The sequence below is a fragment of the Bombina bombina genome, chromosome 4 (genome assembly GCF_027579735.1).
Source record: "Bombina bombina isolate aBomBom1 chromosome 4, aBomBom1.pri, whole genome shotgun sequence".
In the NCBI taxonomy this organism is placed as follows: Eukaryota; Metazoa; Chordata; class Amphibia; order Anura; family Bombinatoridae; genus Bombina; species Bombina bombina.
Window position 1 is genome coordinate 211,818,404 of NC_069502.1, and position 7,419 is coordinate 211,825,822.

The window sequence follows — 7,419 nt, forward strand, 5'->3', positions numbered from 1 at the left end:
ATATGCACCTTCTATTTTCAATTATAAGTTAGGAGTCTGGATAAAGACATTCATTTTATTACACCCACAAAAAAAAGTGTAAAAGTGAATTACAGTTTAGCATATAGTGATTTCAAAATTATAGTATACTAGTAAACTAGGACTATTAGAATTTCAGGATCATTTTCAACTCCTGATTTATAAATATATAACCATTATTAAATTATCTCTATTCAAGAGTCCCCTCTATTGATGAAGCCTCACTACAATATCCCAGTAACAAAATAGGTTTCTAAAGTAATCCCAAGATGTCCAAATATTTCATTAAATTTCATTAAGAATAATATTTAAAAATACACACTCACACACACAAAAAAACAAAAATACAGGCATGCTCTATAAGGCCCTGATGATTGAAAATGCTGCAACGTGGTAATATATTTAAAAGGGATCAAGTGGCTAAAATCAATGTTTTAGCATTGCCGAGAGGTGTTTTAACCCCTTAATGACCACATCACTTTTCCATTTTCTGTCCGTTTGGGACCAAGGCTATTTTTACATTTTTGAGGTGTTTGTGTTTAGCTGTAATTTTCCTCTTACTCATTTACTGTACCCACACATATTATATACTGTTTTTCTCGCCATTAAATGGACTTTCTAAAGATACCATTATTTTCATCATATCTTATAATTTACTATAAAAAAAAATATAAAATATGAGGAAAAAATGGAAAAAAACACACTTTTTCTAACTTTGACCCCCAAAATCTGTTACACATCTACAACCACCAAAAAACACCCATGCTAAATAGTTTCTAAATTTTGTCCTGAGTTTAGAAATACCCAATGTTTACATGTTCTTTGCTTTTTTTGTAAACTATAGGGCCATAAATACAAGTAGCACTTTGCTATTTCCAAACCATTTCTTTTCAAAATTAGCGATAGTTACATTAGAGCACTGATATCTTTCAGGAATCTCTGAATATCCATTGACATGTATATATTTTTTTTTAGTAGACAACCCAAAGTATTGATCTAGGCCCATTTTGGTATATTTCATGCCACCATTTCACCGCCAAATGCAATCAAATAGAAAAAATTGTTCACTTTTCACAAATTTTTTCACAAACTTTTGGTTTCTAACTTAAATTATTTACAAACAGCTTGTGCAATTATGGCATAAATGGTTGTAAATTCTTCTCTGGGATCCCCTTTGTTCAGAAATAGCAGACATATATGACTTTGGTGTTGCTTTTTGGTAATTAGAAGGCCGCTAAATGCCACTGCGCACCACACGTGTATTATGCCCAGCAGTGAAGGGGTTAATTAGGGAGCATGTAGGGAGCTTTTTGGGGTAGTTTTAGCTTTAGTGTAGTGTAGTAGACAACCCCAAGTATTGATCTAGGCCAATTTTGGTATATTTCATGCCACCATTTCACCGCTAAATGCGATCAAATTAAAAGAAACGTTAATTTTTTCTCAATTTTAGGTTTCTCACTGAAATTATTTACAAACACCTTCTGCAATTATGGCACAAATGGTTGTAAATGCTTCTCTGGGATCCCCTTTGTTCAGAAATAGCAGACATATATGGCTTTGGCATTGCTTTTTGGTAATTAGAAGGCCTCTAAATGCCGCTGCGCATCACACGTGTATTATGGCTAGCAGTGAAGGGGTTAATTATGTAGCTTGTAGGGAGCTTGCAGGGTTAATTTTAGCTTTAGTGTAGAGCTCAGCCTCCCACCTGAAACATCAGACCCCCTGATCCCTCCCAAACAGCTCTCTTCCCTCCCCCACCCCACAATTGTCCCCGCCATCTTAAGTACTGGCAGAAACTCTGCCAGTACTAAAATAAAAGGTATTTGGCCCTTTTTTTTTAAAAAAAAAAAGCATATTTACATATGCTGATGTGTAGGATCCCCCCTTAGACCCCAACCTCACTGATCCCCCACCATACTGCTCTCTAACCCTTCCCCTCTGCAATAATGGGCGCCATCTTGGGTACTGGCAGCTGTCTGCCAGTACCCAGTTTTGTAACAAAATGAGCCTTTTTTTTTTTTAAATTCCCTTTTCTGTAGTGTAGCTTTCCCCCCCCCACCGAGACCAACCCCCAACCCCTTCCAAAACCCTTAGATTGCATTTAAGTTTTTTTTTTTTTTACTTTTTAACTTTTTTTTTTCTGTAGTGTAGCGGTTCCCACCCGCTCCCGCCCCGTGCACGCGCCCGCCCACCACCCCCGTGCACGCGCGCGCTCCCGTGCGCGCCCCCGTAGCTCCCGCCCCCCCCGATCCCGCCCCCCTCCACTCCACATAGCGCACCGATGGCCGCCACCCGCCTCCCACGTAAGCTCCCACCCACCAACGATACCGGCCATCGATGTCCGGTGCAGAGAGGGCCACAGAGTGGCTCTCTCTGCATCGGATGGCCAAGGGGGGTTATTGCAGGATGCCTCCATATCGAGGCATCACTGCAATAACCGGAAAGCAGCTGGAAGCGAGCAGGATCGCTTCCAGCTGCTTTCCACACCGAGGACGTGCAGGGTACGTTCTCAGGCATTAACTGCCTTTTTTTTGAGGACGTACCCTGCACGTCCTCGGTCGTTAAGGGGATAATATACATTGCAATGGGTGGCAATGGTGACTAAATATTCCAAGCAGCATTGTCACCTACATTGGCAATGTAAAGTAAAGGATCCCTTTTGCATATATTGCACAACAAAATAACCATAATGCGGCCTACCATTAACCCCCAAACCGACATAAACCCCCACTGCAATGACCCCAACCCTACTTAACCCCTATACCACCATTACCCCATCACAATAAATCCCTAACCTATTAACCTCTATACCACCACTACCCCCACCACAATAAACCCTCTAACCTATTCACCTCTAAACCAACACACTACTCCCAATGAAACCCCCACTACACTATTAACCAATATGCTATTATTAACCAACTGCAATAAACCCCTACACTCTCAATCCCCTAACTACCACATCCCCATCACAATTATCCCTAACCTATTAACCCCCTAACAGCTATCCCCCAGTACCCCAACCTAAAAATCCTACCTAAGTTATACAAAATACATTACAAAAAAATGCAAAAACATACCAAAATTAAAAAAAAAATTACCAAAAAAAAATAAAAAGTAAGACTTATCCTAAAACCAGTTCCCCTTAAAAAAAGCCCACACCTAAAAAAAAAATAAGCTAACACTTAAACCTACTGTAAAGGGCATTTGCCAGGCAATGCCCTTGTTGAAGTGATAAGCTCTTTTGCATAAAAAATCTATATTAAAACCCAATAGCATTATCATAACAAGATATTTTCCTCAATAGTGTTGTTTAGTACTTACGAAAAGAGCTGCAAGAGAACCTTGAAATAACAGGCTGAAGACTGCAAACTTATGACATCTTTACCGTTCTTTTGCATACAGTCATATTATATTAGGACCTTTTATTTTTATGACCCTCAATCCATGGGCAAATGTTTGTGAATGCCAATGTTGCCACTATAACAGTACCAGAAGTTAGGAATGTTTTGCAACATTTGAAAAATAAAAAATTTCATTCTTATCAACATTTGATTGTCCAAAACGAATGTCCACAGGATTATTGGTTCTACCAAATTAATTACACTTTCACCATATTCGCCCATCCCTACCAGAAGTGCAAATCTTGGTATTTATTGACACCCTTTCTCTCCCAGTCCATCCTTCATTATGGAAATGTAACACCTACTTATTTACAAAGTTTTATACTTAGTTTTAATATCTTATATAAAAATTGAATTGGTATTAAAAAATATATAATCTTAAATTAACTCATTTCATCTGCATTGTGATGTTTCCCATAATATATTAACCCTTTATTTTTAATTTCAAGTTTACCAGACCATTTTTATAAGCAATGCTATAAGAAATTACCAAAAATATATTATATGTAGTTAAATAATAGTAAAATGTCACATTTCAGTAGACACAAACAAGACACACACACATACTGTACATATATCCAAGCTGATTGGGGCTGGAAAAGGTTTGGATTGCAGAATATTAATACATTTGCATCTTTAAAATGTGACAGCTTGGAGATTGGATGTGTAAACAACAATATATCATGTCATTTAGGTATTCATTATGTCATAATACATCTTATACATGCAACCAAAAGGTAGTTTTATATCCTTTTTAGTGCTTTTAGTACTTTTATACGTAACCAAAAACCACATACATTTAAAAATACGTTATATACATTAAATGCATAGGTAAAGCTGGCCAGCTCACTCTGAGTTAACACGATGCAGATAAATACCTAAAAATAGGCTACTGAATTATTAAGCAATACCCCTACCATGCCTACAGGAATCTGCTACCATGGATAATATTGGGGATCCATGCATAATAACTCTATAAATAGACAAATGAAAATGCTTGTTACCTTGAGAAAAATCTGAGGATCTATGCCAATTACTTGTGTACTGAGCAAATAAAGTGTAACAAAGATTACATGCTTTACATTTTACACACTGTGTTCGAGAAACAACACCCTGACCAGAGGGTCAGGGTGTTGTTTCTCGAACACAGTGTGTAAAATGTAAAGCATGTAATCTTTGTTACACTTTATCTGCTCAGTACACAAGTAATTGGCATCGATCCTCAGATTTTTCTCAAGGTAACAAGCTTTTCAAGTTCGTTTGAGTTACCCTCTGAGTAAGGTGTTGCCATTTTCATTTGTGTATTTATAGAGTTATTATGCATGGATCCCCAATATTATCCATGGTAGCAGATTCCTGTAGGCATACAGGGCTACCCGCTGGTAGGGGTGTTGCTTAATAATTCAGTAGCCTATTTTTAGGTATTTATCTGCATCGTGTTAACTCAGAGTGAGCTGGCCAGCTTTACCTATGCATTTAATGTATATAACGTATTTTTAAATGTATGTGTTTTTTGGTTTCTTTTTACTTTTTGTTTGCACAGATAATACATTTATCTTATTTATATCATATCTTGTGTGGTTTTGGTTTAGGGGACCCAGAAGTTGCTTGGTTGCGTGAAAGCCTTGGAACACCTGCTCTTAATAAAATTTAATAAATTCTTTTGAATGTGTGTAATGACTTAAATGATAATTTTTTACTCTATGGAGTGCTAAAATCCCTGTCTTTTTGGAGAGAACACTACTGTGTCCTCTTCAATATTTCTCTCTATATATATATCAAACTATGGAATATTTGCAAGTAGATTTTATGATAAACATTTCAGTTGGTACAGAATCAAAAACATACACATTTTCATATTCCACATTTTAGCACAATCCCATGTAATACATTTTAATTATAAGATCCACTAGGATTTTAAAAAAGAACAAACATTTCTTAGCTTCTGCTTCACATAAAAAGTATTTTGAACAGTGTTAAATTGAGTCCTGTAAAGTGAGGGAAAGAAAACAGAATCTTAAATAAAGAAAAGATCATTTAGAATCAGTAAAAAGTATAATGAAACAATTAGATTATAGCACAAAGCAAATTGAGTTTTGTAAAAGAGAGATTAAGATGTTAATTCTTAAATCATTGTATTATATTTAGGTAAAATAAGGAAATCGTACCTTGATGCTGCAGATACACTAGGTAGATCAATTATTCATGTAGTAGTTAAGCAACATGAGACGTGATCTGACTGCCCCTAGCTTTGAGTTTATGTCATATATTCAACTGCCATATGCAGATAGTTGTAGCACCGGTTCATTCTGTTTATTAAAGTGAACTGAACAGCATAAACAGATAACCTTGCTAAAAAACAAGCAAACAAAAAAACAACAGAAATAAAATATAATCCATTCCTAAAAGCATTTTTTTTTAGGTGACATTCAAAAGGGAATAATTTGTTTTTTGTATTTAACCACAAAACAATAAATTGTTTTGTGGACTATAGCAGCCCCACAATAAATTGGAGTCTTTGCTCCCTTGCTTGAAAATTAAAATGCATTTTATAGCATTACAAAAATATATCCACCATTTAAATCTGTTAAATTTCTATTAGGGTCACCAGCTGTCCTTTACAAAAATACTGCTCAACCAGTGCCTTTGTGATATGCCTATGTAAGAGCTTATATCACACTCCATTGCCAGCAGCCCTTTTCTATATAGTTATATCAGAGCTCAAATCAGCATATGTTCCAGTATTTCAAGCTTTCATTACAAGGACTTGAGTGGGTGTTTAGTTGGCAGAGCTGCTGTTAGAAGGGTGGGGCAAAGGAGCGTACCATGGGCTGGACTGGGCATGTTAGGATGAGATTAGGCACTGTCAAGGAATGAAGTAGGAGGAGATGGGATTGTTTCTACAAACCAGGACATTTGCACTGATGGGGAGGTGCAGGAGGGACAGTATATAGTATATATATCTCAAACTATGGAATATTTGCAAGTAGTTTTTATAATAAACTTTTCAGTTGGTACAGAATCAAAAACATACACATATTCATATTCCACTTTATAGCACAATCCCATGTGATACATTTTAATTATAAGCTCTACTTGGGTTTTAAAAAATATTTCTCAGCTTCTGCTTCACATAAAAAGTATTTTGAACAGCATTAACTTGAGTCCTGTAAAGTGAGGGGAATAAAACAGAAATAAAGAAAAGATAATTTAGAATAAGTAAAAAGAATAGCTTTGAGTTTATGTCATATATTCAACTCCCATATGCAGCTAGTTGTAGCACCTGTTAAGTCTGTTTATTAAAGTGAACTGAACATCATAAACAAATAACCTTGCTAAAAAAACAAAAAACAAAAAAACCCACCACAAATAAAATATAATACATTCCTAAAAACATATTTTTAGGGGACAATCAAAAGAGAATAATTTAATTTTTGTATTTAACCACAAAAAAAACAATTGTGGGGCAAAGGAGCTGGACTGGGGCATGTTAGGGTGAGATTAGGCACTGTCAGGGCATAAAGTGGGTGGAGCTGGGATTGTTCCTACAAACCAGAACATTTGCACTGATGGGGAGGTGCAGGAGGGACAGTAGTTAGACCAAGCTCAGAACAGTAATCCTGAAGCCCGTTAGTCATATGAGCAGATCAGCAACAGTTAAGTTTATTTACCTAAAAAAAGCTACACCACCACTTAAAATACTGGACTGTTTGGCTAAGTACTAGACATTTTTTTCATATCAATATGTATTTGTCTGAATATTGACCTAAATTAGGTCACATTTTAATTTATCCACTTGGTATGCCACCAATTGGTAGAATGAAAACGTGTCCAAATTTGGTTTGCAACAAAATTTCATGTTTTTTATTGTCATTTGTTTAATTTCTGTTAAGAACTATTGGCACACACAAACGGGACAGAGAATACAGGAGAGGGGGAAGGAGCTGGGATTGTTTGACAAATAAACTTCTTCATTTCCATTAATGTACAGGGGATC

General features: G+C 36.1%; 1 protein-coding gene across 3 annotated transcripts in view; it reads right to left on the reverse strand.

Annotated features, from left to right (window-relative positions):
* LOC128656085 (alpha-1,4-N-acetylglucosaminyltransferase-like) overlaps positions 1-5,931 on the reverse strand; it is a 202,001-nt gene extending 196,070 nt beyond the window's left edge. For 2 of the 3 annotated variants that reach the window (XM_053709771.1, XM_053709772.1), the window contains exon 1: positions 5,591-5,931. The gene's annotated coding sequence lies outside the window, so the exon portion shown is untranslated. Of the gene's footprint in view, positions 1-4,426; positions 4,454-5,590 lie in introns of those variants that run through there. The other variant, XM_053709773.1, reaches the window with a different exon arrangement.
* Positions 5,932-7,419: the final 1,488 nt, after the last annotated feature.